Below are 20,446 nucleotides of genomic sequence, written 5' to 3' on the forward strand. Positions count from 1 at the left end.
TGTTGAAGGCCCCCGCAGGTTCCATCTGCAGAGGTTTTACACCTGTAATAGCCCACTGCTGGTGGTATTTTTAGCAAACGAAACGCTAGGTTTTCTGAGAGACAAACACTGTTGGTAGGTGGGAGGTGGGCAGAGGAGTGGGCTGCAAGCATGCTCGAAGATCTGCTTCGCGTGCAGCATGGCGTTCTTCTCCGTAGCCACTGCCTCATGTCAGCGTGGAGATTTCACCCCAACACTGAGTTCATTGAGAGCACAGTGAGAGCCAACCCATTGGAGACCAGGGTGTTTGGGGCTTCGGATACCAGAAAGTAAATTGCTGGGCAAGGGGGATCCATGAAGTCTTCCAGGTTGGGGTTGATCCTCACTGTGTGCACTGGTCATGGGTCACTAATGCTTGTGGTCGGTACCCCTTTCCCTGCAAGGGCCACGCTAGCCCTCCCTTGTTATTCAACCAATTGGCGGGCCCTCAATTTATGTTAGTGCTCCTGTCCGTGAGTTTATATTGTGTTTGCTGCATGGCAGCTCGTTTATGGGAAGCAGCTGGGTAATTAACCAGAGAAAGAAGGCATGCCTAGTACATAATGCACAGCCCAACTATAGGGATTAAGAGGAGATACAATCACAATAAGCCTGGCCTCCAAAATGTCCTTTGGTAGGAGATTAAACCTTCCATTTTCTTTTCGGCCACTATAGTTCCAGCTCAGCAGAAGATGTTATACATTTAAAAAGGCTGGGCATGTACATAAACTTACAGAGAGGCCCCCTGTTACTTCTGTTAGTCCAGTCTCCTAGTATCATGTGCATGCCATGCTAACAAGGAACGTAAGGAGAGATAAGGGGGTGGGAGACGAGACAGTGCACTGTGAGCCTTATAGCACTAGACACACCAAGAGCCATATGAGCACCCCAAAGTTAAGTCCTAGGCCCAGGCTGTACAGTTGGCAAAAAAGAAGAAGGCTATGCGCACCGCGGGTGTCAGGGGCAAATAGTGGTACAGTTTGGTGTGTACCAGGGTAATACATGACTCAAAGCATTTCAATGTTCAAGTAAAAGGCAAAGTACAGGAATCCAATAATCAGAACAGACATTACAAGTTCCACCAAGAGAAAATAAGGAGTAAGCAACAGACTTGCCGTAAGCCCTCATGTTTTGGATCCGTTACTGCACATACATGGTAACTCTTCACACCATCAATGTATGCGCCGTAAACTGAGCATGCACACAACGAAGATGTGAAATGGCTTTTGACTTTGTTAATCTTAATTTATTCTAATCATATGATTGCATCTGGCTCATCCAGACCGGCCACATTCTACACAAATGCAATGATAACGATCTACTTGGATCCTGCACGCTCCACTGTGTGTAGTGCTACTGCACATGCCCAGAGTAGACTCGCACATCCAGGAGCGCTGCATGCTTCAATGCATTAAATAAGCAGTAGAGGAACATTTCCAGGGAGACGTGCTGTTTAATTGCATTCCTCTCTATGGTGATCCGCAGAACTGGGGTGTCGGTGGACTCGTGTGGCGGACAGTAAACAATGTATATTTGCCCCAACACTCAGCCTGTCTCAACAGAAACAACTAAGAAACCTATACGGTAAGTTTGTATGCTTTGTGTTGATCTGTTTCCTCAGATATGTGTACATTGAAAGCCTTGAGAAGCGTGTATTTGTGTTTTTTTTTTCATGAAGCAAAAAGCCTGGGAAACGCTGTTGTAAATGTTGCACCGGGGTTGAATTGCTTGTTTTACTGCACTGTACTCAGGTGTCTTCTTCCGAAAGCTTGGATTCCCTCCAAGGATATCATCAAGAGGACCTATGTGCAAAATACCACATGATGTTTCTGTGAATCCAATGGCATCTAAAAGGGAAGTGCAGTCCAGACTAGCCAGGATTACATTTACTACCGTGCTTCCTTCCTCTTGGCGCTCTACCTACTTCCCTGCTAGCTTCCTCTTGGCGCTCTACCTACTTCCCTGCTAGTCTATCTTCCTCTGCCCATCATTTCGACTCACCTCGCCTACGCCGCCTTCACGTTTCAGTTCTGCCCCAACCTTTTTATTACCCTAATTTCCATTCCACTGCTGATCGCATTCATCTGCCAAAGTAAAACCCAGCAGTTCACAAGACTTCAGCCATCCCTACACAGAAACACCTTCATACATCGGAACCGCAGTCCCAGAAGCTCAGTACTACTGGTCCTCATGGAAATCCATGTTCAGAGAGGTTCCTCCCCTTTTCAACACTGTCAAGTGGCTACACTGGACCATATGATGCCCAAATAAACACTGAATAATATTTTAAGCCACAGGGCCTCTTTATGAGTGTGGAGTTCATGGTAAAACATGTTATTTTAACACGTTTTTAAAATATCATCTGCTTCTGAGTTCCGCTCCTCATGAGGTAGGGTTATTTACCCTATGCAGTACATTTTATGTATCCTACCCAGTAAATTTCATATGTGATCCCAGCTCATAATTAGGTGGTCTCTTTAAAATGTAAGGAACAACAGGGTCATCATCCCATCTTCCATGGTGGTAAAATAGGTGTTAAACCCATCGGTATAAGCTTTGCACAAGGTGTACTGCCTATTTTAACCTCTATGAGGGATTTTGTAATTTTGGGCAGATAGAGTAGGGGCACAAAAGGAAATGTACATTTCCTCTGGCCCGCTCTGCCGCGGCTTGCCAAAAAGGATTGTGAAGTATGAGAGCGAGGCACTTGTGAGGATAAAAGGTACGTTTATTCTTCAGTAAAACTTCATAAACCCACCAGCAGTTCAGCATCTGTCTGTACAGCCACACTCCTTATCTCAATTGTTCTCCCTCGCTCTCACTCAACATTCTGGAACTCTCATCATTCCACCTTCCAGGCCAGACGTCATGGGACACCTGCAGTGCCAGTATACTACACACCTCCCTCCTATTAACCCAACAAAAAATCTTTGAGCCTCTCAGGTCTATTTGTTGACCTGGGTGGTCTACCACCTTGAACACTTGTGGAAGGCACACCATGATCTCTCTCCTCCCTCACATATTGACCTCTCACTACCTGACACCTTCGCTCTCTCACATCTTAACTTCTCACTCCCTCCGAATTGACCACTCTCAAATCTACTTTTGCCACTCTATTGATGTTCAAAATTCTCCCATCTTCAGTCTTCACTGAGTTATGAAATACTGTCAGTACCTTACATGGTTGAGACCACCGCATGGGTCCATGCCTTAAAGGACCCAGTAGTTTGATTCTGACACAATCACCTTCTTGCGCTTTATTTTCTTTGATTGATTTTCTCTCATCATAGCTCCGTTTGTTCGCCACTTGCTCTCTCTCATTCGTTCCTTCATCTGCTGCACACACTCCCACATCCATCTCTCCCTTCTCATCTACGGAGAACACAACTTATAATTGGGTTTCCTTCCTCTACATAGCTCAAAAGAGGATACCCCTTTTGTTGTGTGAAGATGAAATATATGTTCCACCATCCTGCTCATCACCGCCACTTCTCAATCTTCACTATTCACCCAGGCCCACCTGATGCATTCCTTGATTACTTAATTAAAACGTTCTGCTACACCATTTGTCGGGATTATAGATGGCAGTTAATTTATGCTGTATGTCATTTTCTGTCAGATAATTGCTCATTTCTTTTGATTTTAATTGGACACTGTTATCAGTTAACAACTCCATTTTGTATCCTTGCCTCCTGAATCCCTCCTCCATAAAACTGATGATCTTTTGTCATGATGGACTGTGTTATTTTCACTTCCTACCATTTAGATCAAATGTCCACTAAAACAATACAGTATTTAATACCTCTGCCACAAATAGGCCCAGGAGTATCCAAGCCCACTCTTTCCCAGGGCATTTTAGGCACACGCACAAGTGTCATAGGGCTCTCCCTTGGCACTAGACTTCTCACGCTCAAACAACAGGGAACACAGTGCCTCTCAATTCTCTCCATCTCCAGATCACAATCGGGCCACCAAAACACTGCTCTCACCACCTGTTTTGTTTTTGTGATACCATGGTGGCCCTCATGGGCTATTTCAGCAATTCTTTTCAGCACACAAAAGGGATGGACTAGTCTGTCACCTCTCAACACATAACCTCTCTCCACATGCAACTCATCCCCTTACCATACATAGCCCCTCCAACCTGATACCACTCATAATATCCTTCCTTAACACTTGACATCTCTCCAACATGTCTTTGACTATTGAGTTTATGGCCCTTTGGAACGTGCATATGTAATGGATGGGATTACACCAGAATAATTCTGAGTCCAAATAACCGGAAAAACTCAACAAGATGGAAAGTCACTGTTTTATTAACAATGATCTAGATCAGGGAGGTTACAATGAATATCAAAGGATGTATGCTCAGTCCCTCAATGATCTCCACAAGAAATACAATTCTTATACTCAATAATGCATGAGAGTGATGTCATACTATGTGGCAATAGTGAAAAACCTATCAAGAGTCTGGAATAGTTAAGGGAAACATCTAGATATACACTTATATAGGAGCTAGGATTGTTATTGGCTGTCCTTTATCAGGTGGACAACTTATGCCTACCTCTGAAAACATGGAATTTCAGAAACATTAGATACACAGTTTCTCATTGGTCTTTCAAGCTAGAAGGTCCTTCATTATACGGACTAATACATTTGGTTGGCACGCTTGTGCCAAGTCTGGAACATTCGGTAATTTAGAAGCACGGAAGCCCAGACCCAAATGCAGGGAGATTGGACATGAAGCTACCTCACCACCAAATTAGCCCAGCATCTCTCATCACCCATGCCTTCTGCCATGAAATTGTTTTGTACTTGGCCTTGTAGAGTATTCTCGTCTTTGGGAATGCACGTGAGTGATGGCCCTCGCTATCATGTCTGGAACTCTAAGTTCAGGCTCTATTTCCATCCTTGGCTCACGTGACAGGAGACCACAATCTGGTCCGTTTTGCAGCTTTTAAATGCTCTAAATGAATTAAAACTTGGCATCCTTTGTGTTCTTTCTTGCACCTTAACGTGAGAAGATTCATCCTCCGCCCACTCATTCTTCTTCAGAGCAGATAGCTGACCTCGATTTCTACGATCTTGACTTCAGGCCAGACAGCCTTGCCATGCAGCTCCATGAGCCTGCTATTCGGCTGTGACACAGCTTTCCACTCTCCCTTCACGGTTTCTGGCTTATTTAATTATACCAATGTCCAGTCTCTGTACAATGATGGCTTTGCTTGCATTCTATTTACTACTCATAGCTAGCCTCTATGATGACTTGATCTACCTTCGGTTTCAGCGCCTGTAAATTTATTGAACTTCTGTTTTCTACAGCACTTTGTTAACGTATAATCTTTGTCTTTTCCACGTTGATAATTCACTTGATCCTTCACTTCGTCATTTGTCCTTTTAGGATCCATACATTGTCTTCAGTCAGTATCTTGGGACGTTGTGCACACTTTCTTATGATATCATCAGTTCATTTTAATTACATTACATTACATTTGTAATGCGCTCTATGGGCCCGCAGGCATGAAGGCGCGGACAACATAAATAACATAAAATACCTATGGTTAGCCAATCTGGGTAAGAAATTATAAACCATAACCATGACACACTTAGCTCTTTCTCATATTCCTTCAGGGAGTTCCTACTGCAGGTTGTCATCACTATGGGGGTACATTTGATAAGGTTGTCTCAACGGGTATCTCCTTCCAAATACTCGCTGCGCTATTGGTACAATAGCTGGTGTCGGGCAAGGCACAGTCTCATGTCTCAAATACAGGGGAGGTGGAAGGGGTGGGTACTCCTGCAGAGGTATACAGCTGCTCCTCTACACTGTCTTGAGAATGTCATCTTCATCAATGCTCTTTTCCGATATTTCACTCGTTATTATCTTTTGTTCAACAAATAGCACACAATCCTCCTCCTCAACACCCTCTTCACTCTCCCCATCCACACTCATGCAGGGCAAACAATCAGCCGGAGTATTCCTCTTTGTGGGCACATATTCCACATTGATTTGATATCCTTGTAGGGCCACAACCCATCTACTTTTTCTCAAAGATACTCCTTCCAGTCGCTTCTTTTGTAAAGCTTCTCTCAGAGCCTTGTGATCTGTATGCACGATGAAACTGCTTCCCCTCAGAAATGTTTCAAACTTTTCTATCGCCCACTTGACAGCCAGCAGTTCCTTCGCAATCGTGGAGTAATTCACCTCAGCTTCCCTAAGACGTGATGCAAAGGTGATAACACATTGTTTGTCCCCTTCCATCTGTGTAAATATAGCCCCTAGGACTGTGTTGCTGGGCTCTGTGGATATTATAGCTGTCCTACTCAATTGAAAATCCTTAAGCGATGGGGTAGATTCCAATTCGGCCTTGACAAAAGTGAATTCTTGGGAACATTTCGAGTTCCATTCAAACTGAGTGTGATTATTAAGCAACATGCTCATGTTCACTGTCATATCTGTCAAATTGGGAATGAACCTCAAATAGTATTCTGTCATGCCAAGAAAGGTGCGTACGGCATCCTTATTCTTTGGTTCCAATGCATTCTAAATGTTGTTGACCAGTTTCTCTATACTGTTGTGTATACCCAATAGGACATAAGACCAGAAAAGCACCAAAAAGTGTTGATAGACCAGTTTCTCTGTCACATTTACACCTTTAACTGCCAAGACTACTGAGAGGTTGAGATATCAATCCCCTCTCCCGAACCACAGAAGCCGAAATGATAGAACCTCCCACCGTGGTTGGCACAGGCACCTGAATTGTATTTACACAGGTAACCACGTGGCAGCCAATGGGGGGAAGACGGAGTTAGGGAAAGGGGATGGAAAGACAAAGGAAAGGAAGGGAAGAAAACATACATATATCTACCTACACAACATTACCACATGAGCAACATAGCAGCTGACCTGCTCTCCTATACACAAGGCTACACCTTATTCCTGACCTCCTGTAAACCTAAATGCCCTAGTATGCTGTATTAGTTCACATAAAGAACACATGCCACATGTAGGTTAATTTCTGGCATATAACATATACAAAACATTAGCATTGGACTGTAAAATGAATTGCAAGCGTGATGGCACAAAACAAAGGGGATATTCCCTTAGATGAGAAAACAAACAAACAAACATGGCCTCCTGGGCAAGCGTAAGCAACACATAACAAAACATAAAGTGGGTTTAAGCCAACTCTCCTTGACTGATTGTGCACCTTCTGTTCATAATGAAAATATGGCCCAGTTCAGTAACTCAGAACACTCCCATACAGGAAGGGAAAAATGAAGGCAATAGAGTCTGTGTGTTTCCATGTCTCCCATGCACTTAATATCAAACATTGTAAAACATAAAATAATGCACTTATCTCAGTGTCCGGAGGCCTCAGGGGTCACTCTGGACGTGAAAATGATGCAGTAGATCAACCAGTCTGACGGTCTCACCGCCGCGGTCCGGGGAATCAGGAGCTGCGACGCACGCCAGATGAATGCAACGAGGTGCCCGGCAACATCACCCTGCTAAAGCAGCTGCCCACGCTCACCGTCGGCGGCTCAGGAAAATCCCTCATACACATGGTTTTAGTAGAATGAGCTCTGCTGCAATATTCCCATCAGCAGTCCTCCGGCTCCCTCCTAACACTGCAAACGCCGCCGCCACTCGTACCGTCCATACATTAATTATCTGCATCAGGTGCCAGGCGGTAGGCAGTTAAGAAGGCTCTTGAAGGTGCACCTGCTTAGACGTGCGAACGCTTCCTCGAACTATATGATGACCCACTGCCTGCTGGGAAGTGTAGTTCATGCCCTGATTCTCCCTCTCCGTGTGCCTAAACCTAGAATCCTGACATTAACCATGACTGTGGCCCTGATATTCTATTTTCCTTTGATTCAGCTTACACTTCTCTTTACTCAATGTTAGATCACGATCCATGAGCATGTTCATCACTTTGCATAGTCTCTGATCACGTATTTGTTGGTCCACACAAAATGGCACGATTTCATCTTGGAAACAAATTACACCATCTTCACCTTTAAAGATGTCATGCATAATCCTCTGAAATACAGTGGCGGCTGATACAAGGTCAAAAGGGATCCTCACAAACTGAAACAGACCTTCTAGTGTGATAAAGGCTGTAAATTGTTTCGACTCTTGATGGATTTAACTTGATGATTTGCTGCAGTTAAATCTAATGAAGAAAATACACTGGCACCATTCATGGTTGATAGAGTTTCTAAGATGTTGGGAAGAGGATGGCAATCCGATATCACACATTTATTAAGGTGCAAAGATCCACACCCAGTCTTAACTTCCCAATGGGCTTGGCCACAATCACCAAAGGTGATACCCATCTGGATTTTTGCAATTCTTTCTTCACTTCTTGTCTTAAGGCCAGAGGGATGGTCCTCACTTTTTGAACAGCAGGTTTAGCATCCTACACCAGACGAATTTAATGGACAAATCCTTTTAGACATCCCAGTTTTCAAGTTTTCACTGAGCATTCGGTCTTGCAACTTCACAAGTACACATTTGTAGTACACATTCTGCATTGTTGGGATTTAATTTGATTTTCAATCTCCTCTGCTGCAACCAGCTTAGCAGTGTCACAGATCCCCTTTCAGTAATATAGACCTTCCCTGGAGCTGTTCTCCCCTTGAACTCCATCATAGCTTTCAACTACCCAACTATGTTGATTTTAGCTCTGCCATAGGCTTGTGGCTTGATGTCAACTTCCAATAATAGTTTGCCAGGAAATATCTTATCAAAACTTATCTGGGAAGCAGGGTATATTTTGCTCCAGAGTCGATCCTCATTTTATCTTTACAACCGTCTATGACCACCCAGTCTCTCGGACCATCCACCAAAGACGGCCTCTTCCGAATCTTCATACCAGTCATCCAACTTATGGAGATTGCTAAATCGGCCGCATTTGATAAAATGTCCTTTCTTTTTGCACTTCTGGCATCTGGCCTCAAGCGCCAGGCATGTCGGACTGTTGGCAAAGTGCCCTACCACAACACATCAGAAGCACTTGTTTTTTGCGAATTGATAGGCGTCCAGACATTGAACTTGAGATTTGAGTTAGGTTTTCTTGTTTTAACTACTCTTGCTTTGGTTGAAATTCTTCCACCAGAAACAGCTGCAGTCAAATCAGATGCATTGCCGCTGCTCTTCCCTTACGGCAGTTTCACGTGTTGAACTTTCTTTTCAACAGTTCTTACACATTTATTGGTGTGCTCTACCTCTTTTGAAATGTACAAAACTTCATCCAGTGGTGAATCTCCTTTGGACCAGAGTTTCTCCCTAATCTTCCCATCTCTACACTCCAGCATAAACTGGTCCCTCAGTCCATAATCTGTCATCGGGATGAAATTGCACATCGTGACCAGATATCTGAGTACTGTAATAAATGTATCCACTGTTTGACCCTCAATCTGAGTTCTCTTTACAAATGTGCATCTTTCCGAAATAATGCTTGCTTTGCATTCATAGTGCTTGTCTAACTTCGTGATGCACCTCTCACACTCATGAAGGTTGCGTGCCTCACCTTCTGGCAAATCAGGTAAATCATGGAATTGTGCTTGCCCTGGCATGCACAGGCAATGCATCAACAAAGACTCAACGAAGACTTCTTTCGTTCTATTCCATAACTTGACCCACAAACAGCCGAGACATAGCGCTCAAAAGATTTCTTCAGTATTTCCATGGAACTGGGGGGTCCCCTGGTCTAGGCAGAAATCTGATAGGCGGAGGGATATTCGGCATCCCTGTGTCAGATACTGAAGTAGTTGGATCCTGCAGGAGTGAAGCTGGCCCACCTAGCCCCCAAAGCCTGCCTGCTCAACAATCCTGATACTATAAAACTATTGGTCAGGCAAACCCACGGGGAAAGGGGAATGGATAACAAAACAAAGACAAGAACCCCCACTGCAGGTACTTCAGACTGTCTTTGCTGGAAGGGTTTTTTGGATCAGTGGTGTTCCTAAAAGAAAACACAGCCTTAAGTAAAATATATTTAAACTTATGTTTTGACTATTCTATATTACTATAATATGTCTCTAATTACCTGTTGCCTAAACTTGAATTGCCCTTAGGCTGCTTCAGTAATAAATGTTGCTGCTTTTGTATATTTATTAAATATAAATACCTTGGATAACATCCTGAAGAAATTCTAATATTCCGCTGGCCAGTACTGGATTTTCGAAAAAATATTCCGAAGTGTATTTTCTTTAAAAATTCTCCTTCGAAAAAAGGCTTTAGTTCAAAACTCTTGTTCATAAAAAATAACTGACTAGCCTTGAATCCGAAGCGATTTGTCCAAACGAAAGTCTTTATTTCTTGGAGTCCGTTACGAAAAATGATTAATCTCAAAATGGTCCTTTTCTCTAACCGCGCGCATAGGATTCAATTATACGCTCCGGCTCCGTACGAATGCTCGAAACAAAATTACTAAACGTTAGAAAGGTTAAATAAGGTTAATAGAGATTAGACACGCAGCGAAAACGATCCGCACGCCTAGTTAGTATTAGTTGGTTTTAAAAATCGAAAATTGAAAATGTAATTCTTTTTCTTGAATCTTCAACTACTCTTGTTTGACAAAATATAAATAAAAATTACTTGACTTAAAAATTACCATGAATTAACTTGTAAAGTCTTAAGTAAAAAATTCTTTTGAGCAACATCTAATAGCTTTCTACATTAAACAACGGAATTGCACTTAGCTTAGTCCTTGTTCTTCAATTGGGTTCCTCTGTTCAAACAACTGGTTCAACTGGAATATTCTTATAGTAGATTTCAGCAACTTCTTTCTTGACTGAGATTACTAAGGTAGAAATTGAACTAAAACAAAAGATTCTACACCTAGTGAAAGTACATTATAGTTTTATTTTAACTGGAGCTAAAAAATGTACGACCTACTCTGATGAATACTTTAATGAAAGGCAGTTTAGATGTGTAAGGAACATTATAAGTGACATCACAATACTGCCTGCTGCAAACTAAACCAATCACTATTGGGATAGTGTTCCTCCATCTTGGCTTGGGGACATTTAATCTTTGTAATGAAAGTTAGTTAAGGAAAAAAAAATGAACTAACTAAAACAGAAAATGTTCTAGTTTCTAAACAGAATTTATTTAATATTTTAACCACCTGAAATAGTGTTTGCAATATCCTATTCTCCTAGGAACCTTGCTAATGTGAGGTACAGAATGTGAAAACCTGACAGTACCCCCCTGTAAAGCCCTGTCCCAGGGCCTGGTTTAAAGGGTTGTAAACGATGAAACTTTTTAATTAACCTAGAGGCATGAACATCTTCACTTTTAACCCAAGATCTCTCTTCTGGACCGTACCCTTTCCAATCCACTAAATACTGCAAATGACCTCGAACAATTCTAGAATCCAAAATAGCTTGAACTTCATATTCAGAATCATCACCACAAAATACTGGACTAGGTACACCCACTAATCTAGTGTCATTTCCACATGGTTTCAACAATTTAACATGAAATGTAGGGTGTATTTTCATACTAGATGGCAACTTCAACTTCAAAGTAACTGGGGAAAGTACCTTTTCAACTTCAAATGGTCCAATAAAACGGGGACTAAATTTGTTCTTTCCTTTCAAGGCTAAGTTTTTTGTGGACAACCATACCTTATCTCCTTCTTGATATTTAGGAGCCTCTCTACGTTTCTTATCCGCAAATTTCTTGTAACTCAATTTGCTTACTTTCAAGGCTCGAACTGCTTTCTCCAAATTTTGTCCCACAGTTCTCAATCTGTCTTCCACATCAGGAACCTCCACTTCTTCTAAAACTACTCCTCTAAGAAAACGTGGATGAAATCCCTGATTAACAAAAAATGGTGACATTGAAGTTGATTCCTTTACAGTATTGTTATAACAAAATTCCGCCAACCACAACAACTCCACCCAACTGTGATCAGAACCCAAATAACAACAAAGGTATTTTTCTAACTCTAGATTCACCCTTTCTGTTTGGCCATTACCCTCTGGATGATAACTAGTTGTCAGATTAATCTCAATTCCCAATTCTTTACAGAACGCCTTCCAAAATTTTGAAACAAACTGTGTGCCTCGATCTGAAATCACTTGATATGGTAAACCATGAAGTTTCACTACATTCTGTAAAAAGGCTTGTGCTAAAGACGTAGCTGTAGCAGCTCCCTTAATGGGATTGAAATGTCGTGCCTTGGAAAAAACATCTACTACAACCATAATTGTAGAAAACCCTTTGTCAGATGGTAATTCAACAATATAATCCATTGATACTGTATGCCATGGACGAGGTGGAATTGGCAGAGGTACTAGTAAACCAGCAGTCTTTTGATGGTCGGATTTTGCTCTGATACAAATTTCACATGTTCTAACATAGTTTTCGGTTTCTTCACGCATCTTCTCCCACCAGAATTCCCTTCAAAGAAGTTCCAAAGTTTTCTTAACTCCTGGATGACCAGCCAAAGGTGAATCATGGCAATTCTTCAGCGCCTCTTCCTGTAATTCGTCAGAAGGAAGATACAATTTCGCATCTACATAGGGCAAACCTTCTTTAATACTTCGCACGGGATCTGAAGCTTCCCATTTTTCCAATTCTTCTTTAAGTAACAAACGATGAATTTGTTCTTGAAAGTCTATTTCTTTATGCACTTCACCCACCACAAAATTCTTTTCAGACAAGAGTGATACTGGAACACTATCATCAGTCTTTAGACTTCCTGGAAAACATCGAGACAGTGCATCAGCCTTTCCATTCAAGCGTCCAGGCTTAAACGTGATTACAAAATCAAATTCCGCAAAAAACAGTGACCAGCGAAGTTGTCTTGGTGTTAAAGTCTTGGCAGCACGAAGAAAAGTCAAATTTCTGTGATCTGTTAAAACTGTAACTCGATGACGTGCACCCAACAGATAATGTCGCCATTCTTCGAATGCAGACTTAATGGCCAAAAGTTCTCTGTCTGTAGTAGTATAATTCTTCTCAGCCGATGTAAATTTCTCTGAAAAGAATGCTACTGGATGAATTTGTCCAGTTTCTGGATGGCGTTGCGATAAAACTGCTCCCATGGCAGAGTCTGAAGCATCTGCTTCGACAAAGAAAGGTTGATCCACGTCCGGATGTAACAAAATTGGTCCTGAAATAAATTTTTCTTTAAGAAATTTAAAGGCATTTTCAGCTTCCTCGCTCCATACAAATTTCGTTCCTTTCTTCAACAAGTTAGTAATAGGAGAAACCACCTGTGAACATTTTTGAATAAATCGACGATAAAAATTTGCAAATCCAATAAAACTTTGAATATCTTTTACTGACCTTGGGTGGGGCCAATCTTTTACTGCTTTTACTTTACTAGAATCCATCTCTAGACCGTCCGGAGATAACACAAAGCCTAAAAATTCCACACAATTAGTGTGAAACTGACTCTTTTACAGTTTTGCAAAGAGATGATTCTCACGTAATTTCATTAAAACCACCTTAACATGTTCCAAATGTTCTTCTTCTTCTTTTGAGAAAATTAAAATGTCGTCAATGTAAACCACCACAAATATATCCAAGTATTCTCGAAGGACTTGATTTATGAAAAACTGAAAAGCTGCTGGTGCGTTACACAGACCAAATGGCATCACCTGATAATCAAAAAGTCCATAACGTGTTCTAAATGCAGTTTTCCACTCGTCTCCTTCACGAACACGAACCAAGTGATATGCTCCTTGTAGATCCAATTTTGTGAAAATTTTAGCTCCTTGAATCCTATCCAACATCACTGACATTAGAGGTAATGGATAGCGATTTTTTATAGTTATTTTATTCAGAGCTCTGTAGTCAATGCAAGTTCTCAGGTTCTTGTCTTTCTTTGGAACAAAGAATAACGGTGAGGCTGCTGGTGATTGCGAATGTCTAATGAAGCCTTTAGCAAGATTTTCCTCTAAATATTCTTTTAAAAATTAATTTTCTTTCTCAGTAAGGGCATACATTCTTCCACAATGAACTGGTGCTCCAACTTCAAGATCTATTTTGCAATCAAATTCTCTAGGAGGTGGTAATTCATTAGCTTCTTTTTTGTCAAAAACATCTTGAAATTCCTTGTAACACTCAGGTAAAACACCATCTACTGCCCCCACTATATGTTCTTTCACCAATCCTGCAGCTAAACAAGCCCCAATATATTTAGGAATTTCTCCCTGACCTTCTTCAGTTAATTTCATCAAACATTGTTCCCTACAAAAAATCGACTTGAACTCTACGGTTCTTTTGCCCCAATCAATCAGAGGATTATGTAAGGAAAGCCACAGCATGCCTAATATAATCTGTAACTGTGGTGCATCAATTAGTTCAAATTCAATTTCCTCACAATGTTCTTCCCCAATTTTCATCTCTAATTTAGCAGTCATTTGAGTTATCAACCCAGAGGTAAGTGTCGATCCATCTACAGCTCGTACTTGTTCAGGTATTCCCTTTTTGACTAGTGGAATTCCCAATCTCCCAGCCAGACCAATATCAAAAATGTTTCCAGTTGCCCCAAAATCAATCACACACGGTCCACCACATCTTGGCTTACCTTCCCATGTAAAGGATACATTTAAAGTGATGTAGGGAACTGCTGTCTGAACTGTATTCACCACCTGTTGACCTTTTCCTGGAAATGGGGGAACTCGCTTTGGGGCACGTGGACATTTCCCTACAAAGTGAGTTATCACCACAATACAAACACAAATTTTCTTTTCTTCTTCTGTCTTTTTCTTCCTTAGTAAATGGAGGTCTAACTGAGTTAACTGCATCAGTCCGCATTGAACCCTTACCCCCCTTAATAACCAGTACTGTTCTGGGACGTTCACTCCTGAACCAAACCTTATTCTCAGAAAAATGTCTTCGCTTTTCCAATCTCCTCTCACCCAATCATATGTCTAATTGCATCACCAAATTTATCAGATCTTCACTTGAAGTGGGTCCCTCTACTATATTTGATAGAGCATCTTTCAACTCATCACGCAGACCTCTTTAAAATATGGAAGCTCTTTTTTCTTCTGGCCAACCACTTTCTAACACTAATCCCCTCAACTGTGTGATGTAAGAAATTAATTCACGATTTCCTTGACGTAACTCTAAAAATTCTCCATCTACACACTGGGAATGTGTTCTTCTATCAAACACCTTTCCAAAGACCTTCTTAAAATCCAACCAATTATGTAACTCTTCAGCCCTTCTCTGTACATAAGGCACAGACCAAGCAGCTGCTTCTCCCGTGAGATAAGAGATTAACAATGCTACTCTGGAAGTTTCTGTAGAGAATGCTTCTGGTCTGCACATATAGTGTAATTCACATTGCATAATAAATGATTTGAATTTCCTAAAATCCCCTCCAAATCTTTCTGATGGTGCCAAAGGGGTAGATACTACTGTTCCTCCGGAAAATATATGTGCCTCTCTTCCCTTTTCAGTAACTACTCTGGCTTCCTTAATTTCTCCTTTTTCTTGATACAAAATGGGTGGTTCCCTTTCAAAATCAAAACTCAAACCTGATGCTTTGGCTGAATCTTCTTTTCTCACAATACTACTCAACTCCTCCACCTTAACTCCCAGAGACAATGTATCTTTTCTTGTCTCCCTTAGTTCTGACTTCAATTCTAATAAAATCTTTTCTAAAGCTATCAAACTCAACCCTGACTCCAGGGTCCATCTTCACTCAGGCAGGATCAAAAACGTGGGCCTTTCATTCTGTCAGATACTGAAGTAGTTGGATCCTGCAGGAGTGAAGCTGGCCCACCTAGCCCCCAAAGCTTGCCTGCTCAACAATCCTGATACTATACAACTATTGGCCAGGCAAACCCAAGGGGAAAGGGGAATGGATAACAAAACAAAGACAAGAACTCCCACTGCAGGTACTTCAGACTGTCTTCACTGGAAGGGTTTTTTGGATCAGTGGTGTTCCTAAAAGAAAACACAGCCTTAAGAAAAATATATTTAAACTTATGTTTTGACTATTCTATATTACTATAATATATCTCTAATTACCTGTTGCCTAAACTTGAATTGCCCTTAGGCTGCTTCAGTAAGAAATGTTGCTGCTTTTGATGCTGTATATGAAGTTTTTTCTCTTTCTTTTCTCTCACACTACAGCTTATCACTCTCTAAAACAAATAAATAGTGATACCCATTTATGTAGTTGTTGCTCAGCTTTTGAATATTTCCTTTAGTGTATTTTCTAAATAAGTATATTTATTAAATATAAATACCTTGGATAACTTCCTGAAGAAATTCTAATATTCCGCTGGCCAGTACTAAATTTTCGAAAATATTACAAAGTGTATTTTCTTTAAAGATTCTCCTTCGAAAAAAGGCTTTAGTTCAAAACTCTTATTCATAAAAATAACTGACTAGCCTTGAATCGACGCGATTTGTCCAAACGAAAGTCTTTATTTCTTGGAGTCCGCTACGAAGCGCGACAGAGAAAAAATGATTCATCTCAAAATGGCCGCGACGCACGTGCGACGTCGTAGGGTCCTTTTCTCTAACCGCGTGCATAGGATTCAATTATACGCTCCGGCTCCGTACGAATGCTCGAAACAAAATTACTAAACGTTAGAAAGGTTAAATAAGGTTAATAGAGATTAGACACGCAGCGAAAACGATCCGCACGCCTAGTTAGTATTAGTTGGTTTTAAAAATCTAAAATTGAAAATGTAATTCTTTTTCTTGAATCTTCAACTACTCTTGTTTGACAAAATATGAATAAAAATTACTTGACTTAAAAATTACCATGAATTAATTTGTAAAGTCTTAAGTAAAAATTTCTTTTGAGCAACATCTAATAGCTTTCTACATTAAACAACGGAATTGCACTTAGCTTAGTCCTTGTTCTTCAATTGGGTTCCTCTGTTCAAACAATTGGTTCAACTGGAATATTCTTATAGTAGATTTCATCAACTTCTTTCTTGACTGAGATTACTAAGGTAGAAATTGAACTAAAACAAAAGATTCTACACCTAGTGAAAGTACACTATAGTTTTATTTTAACTGGAGCTAAAAAATGTACGACCTACTCTGATGAATACTTTAATGAAAGGCAGTTTAGATTTGTAAGGAACATTCTAAGTGACATCACAATACTGCCCGCTGCAAACTAAACCAATCACTATTGGGATAGTGTTCCTCCATCTTGGCTTGGGGACATTTCATCTTTCTAATGAAAGTTAGTTAAGGAACAAAAAAAAATTAACTAACTAAAACAGAAAATGTTCTAGTTTCTAAACAGAATTTATTTAATATTTTAACCACCTGAAATAGTGTTTGCAATATCCTATTCTCCTAGGAACCTTGCTAATGTGAGGTACAGAATGTGAAAACCTGACACCCTGGAGGCACCGTGTGGCAATCACAGGAAGCAATTGTTCTTCCCTCGCAGGCACTGGCTACAGCATGGCAGTGGCAACATCTACAGAATGCAAATGACTGGAGGTACACTAGAAGAAATGTTCTTATTTGTTACTGCATGTTTTCAATAAGTGTGTGCTACTTTCAATTCCTTCATTTGCCCAGGATGGACTTGAGGGCTTCAATGTAATTTGTTAATGGATTTACATTGATTTGGGTTACCTTGACAGGTTATCCAAATAACAGGCTGTGATATCCAGCTTTAAATGTGACTCTGCAACCAATTTTCACTTTTAAAAGCACATTACTTAATTGTGGGTAGCGCGTCTCATGTAGAGCACTGCTGAAGTAGGTATGAACAATGCTAGCGTAGGGAGTTGCCAGGCAACAAACAGCAATGTGGCCCGTGAATGCTGCTGCCGCTCCTGTGTGGATATGTCGCCAGGCAACGTGTGTGGCCACGCGCCTGGAGGAAGCAATTCTGTTTATACGCTGCCTAGCAAGGTGGAACCCAACATCGTGAGAGTTGCAGGTCCTTTTTTCAACAGCTTCTTGGGCAGCACCGCTCATACATGCAGGCTGATGGGGAGATTTGTAAAATAACAATGTTCTGAATCACGCTGGAAACGGTGCGAGGAGCACCAAAATTACACTATCACGTGTGCGGAACCATCCGACACACCACTGGGAACGCTGCACTCTTACCGGGTGAGCGGGCCCTCAGGCAGCTGGCTGACACCGGATACTGGAAAGGCAGGCTGTCAGCCAAGGAGGCAGTTGCACATGCGATTCAGGCTCGTAGGCGCTCATTGTCAATTTGAAGTATGAGTGAAAAGAAGACGTGAGGATAAAAGGTATGTTTATTCTTCAGAAAAATTCATAAACCCACCAGCAGCACAGTATCCATGCGTCCAGCCTCATTCCTTATCTCAACTGTTCTCCCTCTCACTCCACATTCTGGAACTCTCATCCTTCCAGCTTCCAGGCCAGATGTCATGGGACACCTGCGGTCCCAGTATACTACAGAATGCATTTGCGACAATATCTCATTTTGATGCTCGGGTACATGATTTTGGTTTCTATGGAATCCATATTAAATTCCTCCGACCCTGTCTACATGGGGGGGAACCACTGGCATTTGTTTGGACTGCAACGTGCAAGACGTTCATGAAAACATTTACATGCAACAGTTGCACTCTGTATTGCAAACAAGGAAAACTGCACATCGGGAACTGCTGTGCACGAAAGTTGGCGGAGCCAACAGTTTTGGCTTGTGTGAAAGTATTAGGCATTGGCAGGTGCCTTTCCCATGCCAAAACAAAGCCCAAACTGTTGGCATTGCCAATGCTCGTTTTCAGGAAGCAGTGGATACTGCTTGCCATTGTCACAATGACAACATCTGAAAATTCCATGCACTGCTGAATCAATAAATGCAATCCCATTGAAAAACGCTTTGTAAATCAGGCCTGCATCTTCAGACTGCAAGGATTTTAATGGCCCATGCATTAAGAGCCAATGAAGCTGGTATATCCTGCCCTACTTTTCCCTTTGGGCCCAATCCAGGGGTACTTTAAGCGATGTTCTAATGACACTAATCATGCCACCTGGAAAGGTTCTATAAGGGATGCATATCTCATGATAGAAGCATATTTCTTACAAAGAAGTAAACAAATAACATTTACAAAGGACCTTCTGTTTATAGAAGGTCCTTTGTAAATTTTAATAAATCCTAAAATAATAATTAACATTTGATATAAATATTGTGTTACAATTGTACACATTTACCCATATCGCATGATGCTTCCATTCAATCATTCAATTGGTTAGGACAATTAACTACATTTAACAACACTAATTTTTGTTTGAGGTACCCCCACCAGCCATTACTGCTGATTAGGAAAATCTAGTATATGGAAGATATGAAATTACTCCTTTATCTTTGAAAACTCCCCAATAGCCTTCTGCAACTTCACCACCATTTGTGAATTGGACCGCCTGCCTAAATATTGCTAGGCAGACATGATCATCTACAAATCATAAACAAGGAGGACAGTGCAAAATTTCAAGTGAGGATGCAAGAAGGGATGCAGGTAGGCAAGAGGATGAGAAGTGGAATAGAGTGCAGGAGGAAGCTATTGAGAGAGGGTGCCATCAATGATGAGAAGGAGGAAATATGAACGAGAAAGGGCAAGGGTGGGAGGGTAAGAGGGAAAATGAGGTGTGAAGAAAGAGAGAAAAAGGGTTGTCACTAAAGTTAAGAGTTGGAGAAGAAGGAATAAGGGTGAGAGGGGAGATATCTTGAAGGTTGCCATGGTGAGAGGGAGAGGAAGGAGGGACAGCGCAGAGACAGAGAGAGAGGGCGAAGAGACAGACAGAGGGTGCAGAGACAGAGAGTGAGAGGGAGACGGTGCCAAGAGACAGAGAGCACAGAGAGACAAACAGCGCAGAGAGACAGACAGCGCAGAGAGAAAAACAGCACAGAGAGACAAACAGCGCAAAGAGACAAACAGCGCAGAGAGACAGTGGAGAGAGAGCGACAGCACAGAGAGAGAGGCAGTGCACATAGAGAAAACAGAGAGGTAGGGCACAGAGGTATACCAAAGAGAGGCACAATAATCTTTCTTGCAACCGGCATGATTAGTAACTGAACCAATACATAAGTTAACTCAGTGAAAGTAGCTTTCCGGCTCCATAATTCCACTGTCGCCAAAATCAAAACCTATCTCCCGAGTTGTAGCCTGTCCCAGAATTAAGTTACAAGTTCACTCCTTGGCATGTTTGAAAACATTGTTGCGGCCAATATCTTTTGTGTGCGAATTATGAAACTTTGAACAACAAAGATAGTGAACTATACCGAAGGCACTGGATGACCCATACATCAGCCGCTTAAACCACCGTAAAGAAAAGCGTCTCACGCTGAAACATTCAAAGCCTCCTACTACTACATCTCGCATCCTTCGGGCAACCACAGAAAACTCGCCACCGCCACCAACCAGCACAACCAAGAGTCTTACCCTGGGCACACCCCAGTCTGCCACCTCCTAGTAGCATGCTGCA

The 20,446-nt window shown here is 41.5% G+C and overlaps 1 long non-coding RNA gene across 2 annotated transcripts in view; it reads left to right on the forward strand.

Annotated features, from left to right (window-relative positions):
* Positions 1-20,446, forward strand: part of LOC138493241 (uncharacterized) — a 497,429-nt gene that overhangs the window by 329,529 nt on the left and 147,454 nt on the right. Inside the window, exon 3 of one of the 2 annotated variants that reach the window (XR_011276325.1) lies at positions 17,328-17,473. The exons of the other annotated variant lie outside the window; for it this stretch is intronic. This is a non-coding gene — a long non-coding RNA (uncharacterized lncRNA). The remainder of the gene's footprint in view (positions 1-17,327; positions 17,474-20,446) is intronic. 2 annotated transcript variants of the gene reach the window in all.

The sequence above is a fragment of the Ambystoma mexicanum genome, chromosome 10 (assembly GCF_040938575.1).
Source record: "Ambystoma mexicanum isolate Mex_15411 chromosome 10, UKY_AmexF1_1, whole genome shotgun sequence".
In the NCBI taxonomy this organism is placed as follows: Eukaryota; Metazoa; Chordata; class Amphibia; order Caudata; family Ambystomatidae; genus Ambystoma; species Ambystoma mexicanum.